Below are 15771 nucleotides of genomic sequence, written 5' to 3' on the forward strand. Positions count from 1 at the left end.
CCTTGGCTATTTTCAGATTCATCAGAAAAGGCGAAGAAAAAGCACAACTTTTTTGGAAATGAAGCCACTGACATTAGAATGCATTGAGTGAAGAAGGGAACATTTCCCCTGTCACATATTCCTTTCAGGGTCAAAAACACCCAAGAGAGATTTTTAATATGTAACTCATCCCAGGTAAGTACAGTTAAGCCATTTCCAGGCTGACAGACTGCGAATACATCCCACCACTGCCATCAGGGTTCACTGCTGTGACTCCAAAGGTGGCTCTGGGTTTGGAAAAATAGGGTGTAGTAGAGAAGACAACAATAACTACTTCAATAATTCAATTCTTGTGCTGTGTATCAAGAGGCCAAGACTAATGTGGAGGAATTACATGAGGCACCCGGAGTGTCTTTACGACAATCTATTTCAGCAAATGGAGTGGCCAAACATTCACTCCTTGAAACAGTAGAAGAGAAACCACACTTTTCCCTATCTCAATGAATTTAAAACACAATGCAAATCAAAAAGAAAAAGAGAACAATCTGAAAAAAAGCAGCAGAAGTCAAGGAATAATGCTATTCACAATGGGGATGAATTCAACACTTATAAATTTTTTTTTTTGCTGCAAAAATGATGCTCTACACCCAAAACTGGGGGACAGATGTTTTTGCCCAGGTAAATGTAATGAGGGCTGAGCCAAGGGCCAAGCCACAACTCAGAGAGCTCAGGGAGGTGAAACCAAAAGAGGTCTGGCTGGGGAGGACTGACAGAAGCCATGAGCAAAGCAGTGATCCTGCCCATTTCCACAGATGTAGGAGAGCTGGCGCAGCAGGCAGGAGCTCTCATAACTGTTAAATTATTACAGTGTTTCTTAGCACTCTCTTAGCTTAGGCTTCAGGAACCACAGGCAGTCCCTTCCCTCTTGCTCTCTAATTAGAAACTTGAAGTCATTACTCGGTTAAGGGATAGGGAAATTGTCATTGGGTTGAGTATACTGAGTGAAAAAGTTTTTAATCTGAGATAATGTTCTCAAAAACAGAGGACTATGTCTCAATTATACCCTTAACACATTTTCCTGGCAGCTATTTGTCTGACCAAACAAGAGAAGCTGCATGGAAAAGATACAGAAAGCAAATGACATTTTTAACTGTGTCATGATCCCTTCTTCCCCCCAAGCATCCTGAAATAAACGACATAAATGCATAGCGCTTGGAGGCTTCAACAGCGTCCAATGCATGTGCTTTTAATGTTGACTGCACAAGAACATCTTCCCTAAAATCTAGCCAGTGGTGTTGGACAAGAAAAGTACTCATAGTAATTAGGAACTATAGGAAGAAACAGGCAGAGTAATTAAGTTTTCTCAATGCTTCCCATTAAGCATATCTTAGGGATTTAAAATTAAAGACGTGTACAATCCAGGCTGTTTTCAAGATTAAAATGTTTAAAGCTTGTTGATTAGTTTTAGCTGCACAGTGAAATCTGTTTCTTAGTTGAAGTCAGAAGGGCTAAAATTGTCTAAGGAAACAAGCTGCTGCAGCAGGATGTTGAAGCCCTGACATGATCAGCCTGTGATTCTCACACTGCAACTCAGCAAGAGGGTGAGAGTCCAAACCGGTCTCTTTCATGTTGCTGGTGGTTCCAAGCTCAAGAATAATGGTGGCTGGAGCACCAATACCAATTTCAACGCTGGCAGTGGCAGTTCTGTGCAAATATCTTGGGAACCTGCCTAGTCCTTCTGCATGGGGAAAAAAACCCACCCCAAGAACCAATCAAAGCTTTGCCAAAATGAGGAATTTTGGCTATTAGTGATCATCTATTTCTGCAACCTTTGAACAGAGACAACAAAATGAGACTGCACTATGACTTGCTTGAAACCAGCACAAACTGTGAGTGCACAGAGCAGCCCACAAGACTGTGCCTCTTTCTCCAGAGGCTGCTATGGATGCAACGGCCTGGGTCAGGCTGCAAGATGCACCAGTTGATGCCTGGGTGCAATAAAAATCACAACGGCCCAGCCTTCAGCAGTATTTGTCTACAGGCTTCCTTCACTGACACCTGTAGCACACATAACAGCCCTCAATTCTGCTCTGCAGTATGAATGAAAAGACAATTGGTTAACAACTGTCTTTTATTATTTTTAAAAATAGGTTTCAAACCCATATAGCTTATCTCATAGACTCTGTAATTTGGAAATGAAGGGCTGCTGCTGCAATGTCTTATCTGTCCACAAATTCAGTTAGCACTTTAAAAGCACAGAACAGAAATAATGCACAAGGAGTCAATAACAGTAATTGGTATCATTAACACTTCCTGCTTATCTCTGGCTTAAATCTGAAAACCAACTAAAAGATGCTTTTGTTTAAGAGTAGTTATCCTAGAAAGCTGAAAGTCGAAGACTTTCCACAGCTCTATGCCTGCCACTTCACTTTCCCTCTTACCCTTTTCCCTTCCCATCTGCCATACACTGCCTTTCAGCTTGAGCCAAGCAGAAAGCTGCAGGCACCTCGCTGCAGGACTAGAGCATTGGATTTACATTATACAAAGGTTCGAAGGAAAGACTTCATCAATAATTCATCAACTAATGCATCTAACACTTTAACTAACTCACAGAACATTCCTGCATCTAAAAGGGTACCGACTGTAACATCTATTGTCAGCCTGGTTACCCAGATTATTTAGCAGTGCTTAGACTCTGTGCAGACTAGCACTACACAGAACAGAAAACCAGATGAATTGGGGAAAACCTCAAAGATTCAGCCTATTTCCCTCTCTCTCATAGAAGCCAGTGTTTTGAGAAAAAATGGGAGAAAAGGCTCTCATCCTTCAGTACACCTGTCCAGCCATCAACAGATTAAGGACTTGCTGAGTAGGAGCTTCCCTTCATATATCTGTGTTGGACAGCCTTTGCTGGACCTTTCTTCCATGCATTGTTCCATCCTTGTTAAATGTACATTTGACCTTGGTCTCAGAAACATCTTGTGATGCTGATTTCATCCATTCAGTTATATCGTGTCCAAAGAAATGTGTCTGAAAGCTGGTTAGTGTTGATGCTCTGACCCCATTTATATTACAAAAGGTGAATAGTTAATCTCTGTCATATAATAGTGTTGTTTATATATCTATATCTATATCTATATCTATATCTATATCTATATCTATATCTATCTATCTATCTATATAGCTCATATAGTTTTCATTTTTTTCCCCCAGAGATTTTAATAGTTTAGTTGGTGGATTCTACCTTAAATGAAATGGTCAGTCTGATAAAACCTGGAACTAACCTGGTTCCTGTCTGCATCAAAGTCCAGAGAGCAGCTTGTACAGGATAAAGATGGGTTTAATTTGATTAAACTAATAACTTGTAAATTATCTTGCTGCAGTCATACATGATACAAAAAATGCAGCTTCCTGGAATTCATAGGAGAGGCAGACCATGAAAAGCAGAACTGGGAAACAAGGGGCTTTCCATTCCATAGCAAATGACACAATTCTGCTTTTCTCTTTTCCCAACTCAAATGAAAATAAAAGGCACACAAAACTTTTCTCATAAAGCGAAATAAACAAATATTCCAATCACGTGTATTTTCTTGACTCAATACATACATGAAATAAAATCTTTAAAAAATCATTTCTATCATCACTCTAAATTTAATCTAAATGTTTACTCTCAGTGAAATATTCACAATTCTGTTATTTTCTATTCTAACTTCATCAAAATTGATCTTGTTTATATAAATGAACACACCTCACTATCTTTTTTCCTTAACAGAAAAGGTAATCTACTGAGAGAAACTACTTCAGCAATGTAAGAAGCCCCAAAACACAGACCTAGGGTCAATGCCTTTAATGTCAGACACCAAAGAACAGTGATCTCCAGATGTTACCAGAATATAGGATTGTCCAGAACCTTGGTGTACATAGTGGCTCCCTTTGAACTAGCTTTCTGATCCTATAAAAGACGCATAGAAGTTCAAAGTTATGTTAATCACTAAGGACACCAGAAGAGAAAAAGGAAATTATGTATACTGCAAGGTTGATCCCAACTGCATAAAAAATATACTCAGAGAGTAAAAAATGGAAGGATCTTTATACTGGGGCACCATATGGGTGTGAGACCATTTTCTATTTTCATTATAGACCAAAGCAATGGAGTAGAGTCTTCCTACACTATGAGATGGCACTAATCAGGGACATATGGCAGGGGCACTGAGAGCATGATGAGAATTTGTTAAGTGATGTTCACCAATGAGATACTTGAAAAGACAACTCAGGATAATGATCAATTGGTGCAAGCATAAACAACAACACCAAGGAAGAAAAAATCAATGTCACATAAAAACCTGCTGCAAGTGGAAAGAAGTAACCATGTCTTTGGGTTCACAATTGAAAGAAATGAGAGTTAAAGCTCTTAAATTGCAGCAGGAATAGGTTGGATAGGAGAAAAACCTTCCTAAGCACTAAGAATAGCACTGGGACAGGCCATCTGGTCTATGCTTCCATTACAGTAAGTCTTCAAGTTCAGCTTAAACAAACAAATGACAGAGACATTAGCAAGACCATGCTGGAATCATGGTAGTTAGAGGTTCTCTAGAAATGTCCTGTGGTTCTTTGAAATCTCATCTGTTTGTGTGGCTTTCTGAAATAGCTGCTGAACAGACTACAGATCTTCTTTTTCTGGCGATCAGCTTGACCCATGGCTCCAGCCAAGTTTAGCCTGTGAGGCAGAGGGAAATTCAGGATCACTGTTCCAAGCGAACCCTGCAAACAGCAAGTAGACACCAAATTTCTGGAGTAACCTTCTTCTGTTTTATAAACAAGAGATTTACATCAGGAAAATGTCCCACTCCTAAATATTTCACATGAACCACAATTCATACGTGTGTGGAAAACAGTGCTAAAAACTGCTTATTCCTCTAGCAGTTAGCATTTAAGGAATGTAAGGTAAAAAATTCTTGAAAATCACTTCCGTGACATCACCAGCAATAGCTTTGGTTTTTGTTTCTTCACACGTCTCTGATGAGAGATGGACAACTGAGCACTGCTCTTTCTCAGCCGGCTCCCATCAGTCCCATTGTGCTCTGGTTGTTGTTGCTGTGGGTTTGAATTTGAGGGAAAACAGGCAGGCAATCGAGACAATCCTAGTTCAGGTAGAACCACCCTGCCTTACAATTCTTCATAGTAACCTTTGTCCTCAGAGAATTTCAGTTTTCCTGTCTCCTATCTCTAATTAACAATTCTAAGTTGTTTTCAGTATCTCTCAGGAGGTGAAGTGCTTGTCCACATCCCCACAGGAATTTGGGATAGCTGTAGAATGCTGATGCTCTAAACTCCCATGTCTTTGCTTGTAGGATAGAGTATCTACCCACTGAGGAATCAACCTGCTCAACTTCTTTCTCCTCCACAATGTCACATCAATGGTTTTCAACTGCTTCCAATTTGAAATCCATAAACATTTTCTAACACATGGATTATCCCAACTGGCAACAACTGAATTATCAAGCCCACTGACAACACACTTGTGCTCTTAGTAGGAGATGAGGTTGTACATTTTTAGGAGTAATCCACGATCCCTCAGGAGTCTGGAAAGCAGAGTCTGAAAATCCCTAGCTTTCTTTACCTCAGCTTCCTTTAAAAACAACAGCAACAACAACAAAAATCCCTCTGTCCCAGAAGGTCATTCCTCGTAATTAATATAATTAATAGAACTGAACTGCAAAAGTGCTTATTTTCTTTGGTGGATTTCCAAGCCCCCACAGGGCAATTGAGACAGAGCTCTGTCATGGGCATTGAAAACAGCTGAGAGCTGTGGACAGACTGGCCCTGATGTATAGTAAATCTTAATTAGGCTTTCTGATTCTTTGTATGGGGAATTCCAGTAAACTGCTCCTCTTGTTGAGATTCATGCTTTGTCCTTGCAGACAGATTTGGTTTTGTGTCCCTAAAATAGATATATAGGAAGCTTATGCTTCTACTTAGGTTGCTCTTTTCTTTACACTCATCTACAGCATTTGCTCAGGTGAAGCCCTTGCGCTAAACAGCTGTAAGGTCTGATGATTCCAGCAGAAGATGGACCAGCTTAATTAGGAAGGTAATAATGACTCCTTCCTCTTTATTGCACCATATAGACAGAAGGTAACTCATAGGCAACCCCTGGGTAACTGTTATCATTAGAGAAGCTGAGGAACTATAAATTGTTCAGTGATTATGGCAGATGATGTCAGAGACAGAACAGTAACCCTGTACCTTCTCTCTTGCATTCCTATGCAGCCCATGATCCCTTCTTGAAGATTTCCCAACAAAATACAAATGTATATTCAGTTTCTTTCACACTTAAGTATTTTTCTGTGGTCTGAATTGACTGAAATTGTTGCATGAAAACACATGTAATATCACTGGAAAGGGATTTCTGGGAAAAATAAATTGGTATTCAATAAATTCTGCTCTTCAGAAATTCAGTAGCACTATAGACCCAATCTTGTAGAATGAGTTTTGAAGACAAACACTTAGAAGGGTTCCAATTCTGTGGTTTATAAATGTTAACAATGTCCTGGAGAGGCTGCCACTGGAATAATTTTGAACCTGCTCCTTTGAGGAAGATGTCTTTATGAATTATTTCCGACCTCTGTATTTGTTCAGTTTGGACTGCTATCGAAAGCGTTCTTCAAAGGCCTCAGCCATTTACACCGAAAATGTCACCTGTAAATGAAAGTGTGTTGTGTTTGCTGCTTCAGGAAGGAACAAGTTTTCTGATTAATATCTAAAATTCTGTCACTAAAAAGTATTCAGATCCTGAATCAAAATCATACTTCGTTCAAATCTCCATTGTGCTCTGCACAGTCAGCTGAGATGTTTCTCCTGCCTCCTTTCCACATAAAACTTCTGGAACTTTGGGAGGGGGGAAAACTGCTGTTGAAGTGCTCGCTATATTATTTGCTATATTAGTTATAATAAGCAGTGAAAGAATACTAAGAAAGTAATTGCCGTAGCTTAAAATAAAGAACTCTCAGGTCTCTGCATGGCAGCAAGAGTCAGAAAGACAGGGGAAGAGGCACTGCTCATAGTATAGGAAAATGAAGTTAGGAATTATTTAGCCAAATAGGGCAAATAAAAATCAATGGTGCTGGACAGATTGCTTGGGGTAGCTGGCCTATGCCATTAGGAAGTTGCTTTCTATCATCCAGGAAAAGTTGTGGCAATTAGGGGAAGACCCCAATGACCCTGTTGTAAAATCTAAAGCAGCATGATCCAGAAGTGTCTTCCAGAGGCAGCTACTAAGTTGATTGGAGGGATGGAGCTCCTCTCCTATAAGGAAAGGCTGAAATAATTGGGATTGTTCAGCCTGGAAAAGAGAAACCTTTGGGGTGACATAATTGTGGCCTTCCAGTACCTGAAGGTAGCCTACAAGAAAGATGGAGTGGGACTTTTTATTAGAGCATGTAGTGACAGGACAATGGGGAACAAATTCAAACTGAAATAGAGTAAGTTTAGATTAGATATTACGAACAAATTCTTTACTGTGAGGGTGGTGAGGCACTGGCACAGGCTGCCCAGAGAAGTTGTGGATGCCCCATCCCTGGAAGTGTTCAAGGGCTCTGAGCAGCCTGACCTAGTGAGAAGTGTCCCTGACCACAGCATAAAGGTTGAAACTTGATGATCTTTAAGGTCCCTTTCAACACATACAATTCTATAATCCTATGATGATTCTATGAACTATAAACTAGAAAAACTCAGTCCCCAGGAAAATTATGGACTGGAGGAGTGGAATAAAAGTCGGTGGAAAATGGCCTGGATGGCTGGGCCCAAAGGGTCACCACCAAGTTTGGTGTGGCTGGTTATGAGTGGTGGAATGCCCAGGGCTCCCTGCCAGACCCTTTGCATCCTTAGCAATGATCCAGATGACAGGTGTGGCCTATGTCTTCATAAAATCTGTGGAAGGAGAAGCTGTGCATGCTGGAAGGCAGAGTTGCTGTTCAAGGAACTCAAAAACTGGAAGTGGCCTGACATGGACTTCAGAAAATTTGTCAAAGATGAAACCAAAGTCCTGTATCAGAAGAGGACAACCCATGGCCACAGAACTGGTGGGAGGTGCACCAGCAGTTCTGTAGAACAGGAGCTGCTGTGCAAGAGGCACCAGCAAAACCTTGTGGCAATGAGGTAATGTCGGGGACTCTTTGGAAATAGGGCAGCCAACTGGTCCAAGAAGGTGATGTTTTCTAAATATTACACTCTTTGTGACTCCCAAACAAGAAAGGTGTGAATAAACTGGCCAGAGGAGACATAATCACCTTGGCTGGATGATCAGCTTGTTCTCATCATTCTTCATCATTCCAATGTAGCAATTACATCAGCTGTGTTCTGCTGTAATTTTAAACTTGACTCCAAACCAACGGAAACGCTAAATAGTTGAGGATGAAGCAAGCCCTGAAGAACCCTGTTAGAAACACTCATCATATGACTTAATATAGGAAAGTACTTAGAGAGCTGCAAGCCAGACTTCAATACATTAAACCTCTGCCCCTCCCATCAAGAGCAGTATACATGTGGTCTTCCTGGAATGCTACTGAATGCTTCATTTTTATTCAGCTTTTAGTACTGATGCCATTACAATTTGTTTTCCAGGAATGAAATTTATGAATCCACAGATATTTCTGCTGTTGTTCCTAACAACCATTCTAGAACATTATACATCTGGTGAGAAATCTCACAACATTTCCATACTATCAACATGTCTTTTCTTTAATACAGTCAAATTTCTAAAGGAAAAAAAAAAAAAAATGTGGAGAGAATCTTATTTTACTTCCTCACTTTTTCCACTGGCAAACATCTCCAAAATCCCTATAGAACTCTGAATAAACTATTTTTTATTATTATTTTTTATTTCTGTTTACTTCATTATTTGCATAAGCTTCACTGAAGCTAAGGACAGTTCTAGGAATAAGGCTTGACTAAATCATACTTTTAAAATGCCTATTTAACGTGTTAACACCGAGCTCTATGTGTTAATGTAGAACACTTGTTTTTTTAGGAACAACAAATGGCAAATACTTCCATCTGAAAAAGAATATTCCCACCCACAGAAACAGAATTCAGCTTCCCTAAGCAGCAAACAATAGAGAATTAAGATATCTCTCAGAGGCACAGCCAGAATAAAAACAACCACACCCCAAATCCGAATAAGATCCTCAGTTGGATATTTTCAGTGGCTTTTTTTCTGAGACAAAGTAAGTTCTGCTGCTAAAAAGGTGAGTTGGAGAAACAAATATTTTGATGTTTTTTGAGATATTTAGGAATTGCATGTGCTTCCAGGAAGAACCTATTTATTGAAAGGGTCATTTACGCCAAACCATCTCATGTAAGTTTTTGAAGAGTAAGTATCTAAAAGGAAAAAAGAAATATAACCTTACTGATATTCAAAGAAAGAAGACTGACAAAATAAGAGAATTCCACTAGCCAAAAAGTGCAAGAACCGTTAGAATTTATGATTTCATTTTAAACATCCCAATTTAAATTTTCATTACTAGATTAATGAGCTTATATAATACTAGTATTAGGGTGGAAAGCACTGGAATAGTTTTACTTCTAGGATCCTGAAAGTCAATCAGAATGCCAGTATTTCAAACTAACTTATTTTATTATTAGTATAAGATTTTTTTTAAAGCTGTCTTGCCTAAGTTTATTGAAAAACAAATTTGAAGAGCTATGGAATACTAGCTACTTAATCCATGTGCTGTAATTCTTTACTTGTGACCACCAAGAAAACTTTGCCAAATAAAATGCATCACATTACTGAAGATAAGAGAGGAGAACACTGAAGAGAAAGGAATACCTAGAAACAAAATAAGAAATTCGGCATTGTGTTCTCAAGTTGAGCAATGTATGATAGCGTTTTGCAAATATTTTTTGGTTTCACAGTTCAAGTTTCCTCTGGGATTGGTAAGTTAATGTTAAGTTCTATTTTTGTAACTGTAATTAGGATTATCTAAACGATGTACAAATCAAACACAAGAGTTTATGATATTCAAAAATCTAGTCTGAAATAGATGAGACTTAAATGAGAAAGAATCATTTCATTATGAAAACGCCTGTAATATGTAACTGGCAGATTCACAGATATTTTAAGGCCCGCAAAACCCATTACCATCACACCTTCTGAGTAACACACGGCAAAGAATTTCATCTTGTATCTACTGCATCAAGCCAATCCCTCCTGCTTGAGTTACCCTGTGCTTTTTGAAGGATGCCTAAGTTTTAACATTCAAAATGACAAAGAATTCACCAAGTTTACAATGTTCTTCTACAGCTGGCTAACGTTATTGGAAGAAGGCATTTGCTTTCATCCAGTTTGAGCTTGTTTAGACACAAATAACCTGAATTACTAATGAGAAATATAATACAAAAGCCCTCTTAAAACTACCAGGAAAATTTGCATTCAGGCACTGTGCCTAATTGCCCAACTCCATCCCTCTCTCCAACAGTACTATCCCAGATGTATTTTTGCATGGTTTGTGTCTAGTCTATGTGAAACAAAAAGATCCTTGCAAATCTGATGCTTCCTGTTAATTATTAGAAGTAGACAATACTCCATTGTGCCAAAACAACACTAGCCCAAGCAGAGCAAAGACGGAAGGAATTGTATGTTAAGTATTGTCAAATTTGTCTAGTCATCTAATAGCACAATTTATAAGAAAACATCATAACTTACAGACTATTCCTTTCATATAATGATTAGTCTCAAAGACTTTATTTCCTTTGTTAAAAACAGAAAAGGTCATTTGAATGCTAATATAACTGAGATACAATGTTAAACTATGAGTCTTTTAAGGAATACACCTTCATAAAAAGCTGCAACATATTAAAATTATTTAATTACTCCAGAGTAATTTCTAATTTCAAAGGGCCATTTTATTGGAACAATGATAAATTAGAGAATAGATGAAATATTTTACAGATTAATACACACAGATATTTCTGCAATCAAGATTTTAAACGGGTCTAATAGCCTTAGCACTTAAAGTAGGTTCCTCAAGTGCCAAGCAATTATAATTGTTCTCTTAGCATACTGGTTTAATTTAATACCACCCAAGCTGCAGAAGATTTGGCTTTTGCAGTGGAACGCAGTCATTCACCATATTTTCTTTATGAATGATAAAATAAGATATTTAAAAGGAAATGAATGCCCTGGGAAAAGCAATACCATATCGCTAATTATCAGACAACAGTTCTGATATATCTCAGACTTATTGAGATCAAGACTGAGGCAAGACATGCATGTACACCATAAGCCCTTTACCCTTCATTTCCACATAAAAATAGTAGCTGGTGTTGGCACTGTGCTCAACAGATATCCAGAGGAGTGGGAACTCAGCAAATATAAAAATGTAGCACCTATGGAGTACCTAAAATTACCTAAATACTTACAATACTATCCATACAGTTCAGTTCTGTGAGTAGCTTTCAGGAGTTTTGTCCAGCTTTTTGCTTCATGAGGAGACGTCTGCCTTGAGTTCGACATGTCAAATACCTGGAGGCCTACATGTGATTCATTGTGTTAAACATCTCAAATTGTGCAAGTGACACAAATGCTACATAGTAAAGTGAAGAAGTTTAATGCCTACAGTTCAGAGATTGTTTTTTCCCTTCCCTCATCTTGTAGGAAGGTTTTTGTCAAGTGCAACACCCTTTACCCCTGCATCATCAAGTCCAAGGCTTTTCAGCATTGGCTTATGAAGCCCTAGACTGTACATCTGATATTTCTTCTGGTTTTATTCTTTTGGAAATAAAAAGAAGCTTAGAAACTGGATCCAAAGAGCCTGCCCAAGACTGTGGGCAGTACAAAACAGGTAAACTGATGGGCAGCATTTTAAAGCATCACAGTGGAGTATCACTTCCAAACAGTGACACAGCCAAGAATGAACAGAGGTGGCTCACCTATAATTTGGGTGAGTTTGCTCACTTCTTCATGTCCAGCTGGCAACCTCAAGTCAAGGAGTTTTCCTGTTACACTACTTTCTCAGACATGTCCCTGGCTGACACCAAGCAGAGGAGTAGGCTTGCACTTCAGTCTAGTGCAACAGGGATGATGGGGACATGGGTAAGAGAGGACAGCATACTCCAGAAAAGGGTTAGATTTAACCTCTCACATAATAAGAAAGGAAATAATCTGAGTCAAAATCTGGTGTCTCAGGCCAAAATATAGCATATTTTAGATGAAGGTAATAAAAAAGCACTATGAAAATGTAAAAATGAGATAAATGATATAGTGTTTGTTTGCCACATCTGAATGACTAATAGATTGGGTTAGCAATGAATTTTTGATTTCAGAAGAAACATTAAAATTAGATGAACTACTGGTTTATTAATTTCTGGAAGAACAATTCTTCATTTTATGCTGTGTAACAAAAAAATCAAGTCACTGTGGAGACAGAAACACAAACAACCATCAAGGTTCAAAGTGACATTGTAAAAGGAGTTTCACCTTTAGGCCACTGTCTGATTTTTAAAAGAGGAATTGAAACATGCCTTTGGGCAGTTGTTTGAGATGTCTTGGGTCAGCTTGATCTCAAATACAGCTTAGTTCCTAACAGACAAGTGTTCCCATCATAAGCACTGCAGCGACAGATAACCACCCTGACAAGCAGAAAGGAGCATCCTTGAACCAGTTTTCCTGGAAATAATTGGTCACAATAGCCATTCCTTTGCAAAAATACGAAAGCACCTGTTTTCATCTCCCCAAACACCTAAAGCTGATCTAATGTTTACTGAATTCCATGATACAAATACAAACACTACATCCCCACATCTCAGATTCTGAAGGCTTACAGGGAGGGCTGATCCAGACCCAGGTCTGTTACCTTAGGGACCTCTCTAAATTGCATTCGAAGCATATTGGTCATCATCAAGTATCTGCGATTATCAGACACCTTTTTCAACAAGAATATCCTAGCACTGGTTTAGCAGGGCTTGCTTAATAATTTTTTAACCCTTTCAGACACTGAAGAAACCTGTTGAGATAAAGTATGTTAACAAACCAAATAAATAAAGCCAACCAACCTATCTTCCCACCTATATTTGCAAATTCTAGCCAAACTTAATTTGGTGTTTAATGTTGCAAAGGAACAGCTTTATGTGCCACTATCTGCATACATCCTTAATGTAAAAAAAAAAAAAAAAATAAAAAAAAAAATTGAACACTTTAAAAGAAAGATTAGGAAGATAATTGCATAATTATTAAATGAAGAGTCTTAGAATCAATGGTCACCTCAAACTGTAAAGCCACATAATAAAATAAAACACCACAAACCTCCCCTTTCCTCCGATTTATGCTTCATGAAAAAGCAGAACAAATGTTATACAAATATCTTCAGTAGCTGAAAACTGGCTATCAGTACAAAACCACAACTACAGACATTCCTCACTGCTGGGCTGAACTGTTCTCAAAAAGATCCAGTGTAAAGGCCACTTACAAATAATTCTAATATTCTGCAGTCACAAAGAACCAGAGTGCAGATTACCTTGCTTTAGAGGTATTATTTAGCCTTCAGTATATGGTTTGCTGAGGACTCTGAACCCGTGGCCTCTCTCATCCTAAAATCTCAGAATAATCACTGCTGTTTAGTAGCATTTCATTGCATGTCCATTAAAAATAAACATGCTCAAAATAGCAGAGATTAAGAAGCTACAGTCTCTTTGCCTACAGCTCCGAAAAACACATGTAGTGTTTCCCTCTGTGGATCTTTCAGACCAAAAGAAGTAGGAGAAGAAGAATATTAATAGAATCTAGTAAGGTGAATCCTGGAATCTATTTCACACTGAAAACAGGGAAATTCAAGAGAAATTATGTCAGAAACCATTCTTATTGTTCAAGAAGTACACCATATTTTTTTCTCACCGTTGCAGAAACAAAGCCGCCAAGTATATTTTCAAGAAAATATTTAAGTAAAATTGATGAAGTGTCAACACTTGACTGCTTGTTTAAATTGAACAAAATTATAAAAGCTGTTACAGAGTGTTCAATTTGTTTCAATGTTATTATATTCCATAAAGGCTCACTCAAGCAGGGATAATACTGCAGACAAGGCACAAAGATTAGAAGATGTCGTAGACTTCTCCCTGGAACAGCATGAAATACAACTTAAAGCCAAAATTCTTTTAGTGGAGCTAATTTTTTCTCACTAGGGCCTGATGAAGAAAAGAATCTGTTCCTTTACGCTGCAGGAACACTTTGCTATTTGTTTAACAGGAAGTTAAATGAACCAAAGCTACAGACAGGAAAAAAAAAAAAAATCCACCATCAATTAATGTGACAAGTTCTTAATAGGAAAACAAATCAGATTTATTTTAAAATGGATGTCTTGGTTCTGGTGTTTTCATGTTTTCCCAAGGTTGAGCTTATATTCCCGAGGTTTATATTTTTCATGGTTTATGCTTTCTGAGGAGTACAGATGTCCATGGGAGAGGGCTTTTTCCTGCATTGCTCCTGCTGAGTGGCCCAAAGACTAATCAGGAGGACCATGGCAAGCTGTAGCTGCTTATGCTCCAGGTGCACCACAGCTGATGAGAAGTGGTGTGCAAGAGCTCAATACCCACTGCCATCACAAGCACCACTCTCATTATGAACAGAAAATAAGGCATTTGAATGTTAAATTTTTCTCTCCTCTTCCATAATCTGTCACATTCAGATAGGAAGCACAGCACAACTCCCCAAGGACCCCCTGGAATGCTCCCAGCACCTTACCTAGGAAATAATTCTGATACCCTTGTATTTTCTACACATAGGCTGAGTGCTGAGTTCTTATATTCCACCTACAACACAGATACACTGGTCTGAAATTCTGGACCAGACATCTTTTTACAGGCGCTTCCAGGCCGTGGAGGATGATGCACGGCTCTCAGTGGTGCTTACAGCCTCCCAAATCAACTCAGCACCCCATTGTCACAGCTGCATGATATTATACTGAACCAACTCCACCCAGAGAGCAGGACAGAAGCTGAAGATGAATCCCTAACTCTTTAAAAATATCCATTCATCCATACTTCCACTTCTTGCCCAGTATAGATATTTTGGTTTCAAAATTAAACATCCACATATTTATCGAAGCAGTCAACTTTATGGTATCTCTATACACCATAAGTGAGTGAGAAGCAAGGGGTTCTGACCATAAATAAGAATAATATATTCCATGATTCACTCTCTTCCACAAGGTAAAAAACAGCAGTTAATAAAATATTAAAAGATTCTAAGCATATAGCAGCAAGTAGTAAAACTAGCATGAAAAATGTACCAGCCTACTTCAGCCATAAAACACAGGAGAAAAAGAACCTTAAAATTTGAAACTGATCATAATTTTTTAAATATCACTGTTATGAAACTTTTCTTTCTACTATAATTCAAATGGAAATTCACTAAGGCTTCACCCAGGCTGGCCTCCAGTTGGGATTCTTGTGCTCTGAAAGCCTCTGTGCTAGTGTGGGGTCTCCTGCATGGGGGTGCTGCAGTGGTGGGTATCTCTCACAGTTTACAAGTTTCTTTGCCAACAAGATGTTCCTCACTTGGAGCCAGATACAATCCTCGAAACAAACCCCTAAACTACTTCAGACTTTTCAGAATTTTACCCCTTTATCACACCTTAATGACACATAGCTTTTTAAATGTGACATCTCAAAAACACTGTTTCTTCAGCATATAAAACCGAGAGAAAAAGCCCTGAATTTCAAAGTAAAAATAATAATAATAATGAAAAAAAAAAATTCTTCTGTATTGGAGAATTCCCCTCTGCCTTGGTTTACTAT

General features: G+C 38.5%; 1 protein-coding gene across 6 annotated transcripts in view; it reads right to left on the minus strand.

Moving 5' to 3' along the window:
• Window positions 1-15771, minus strand: part of CPQ (carboxypeptidase Q) — a 145417-nt gene that overhangs the window by 12391 nt on the left and 117255 nt on the right. The window lies entirely within an intron of this gene.

Source organism: Hirundo rustica, chromosome 1 (assembly GCF_015227805.2).
Source record: "Hirundo rustica isolate bHirRus1 chromosome 1, bHirRus1.pri.v3, whole genome shotgun sequence".
Taxonomy (NCBI): Eukaryota; Metazoa; Chordata; class Aves; order Passeriformes; family Hirundinidae; genus Hirundo; species Hirundo rustica.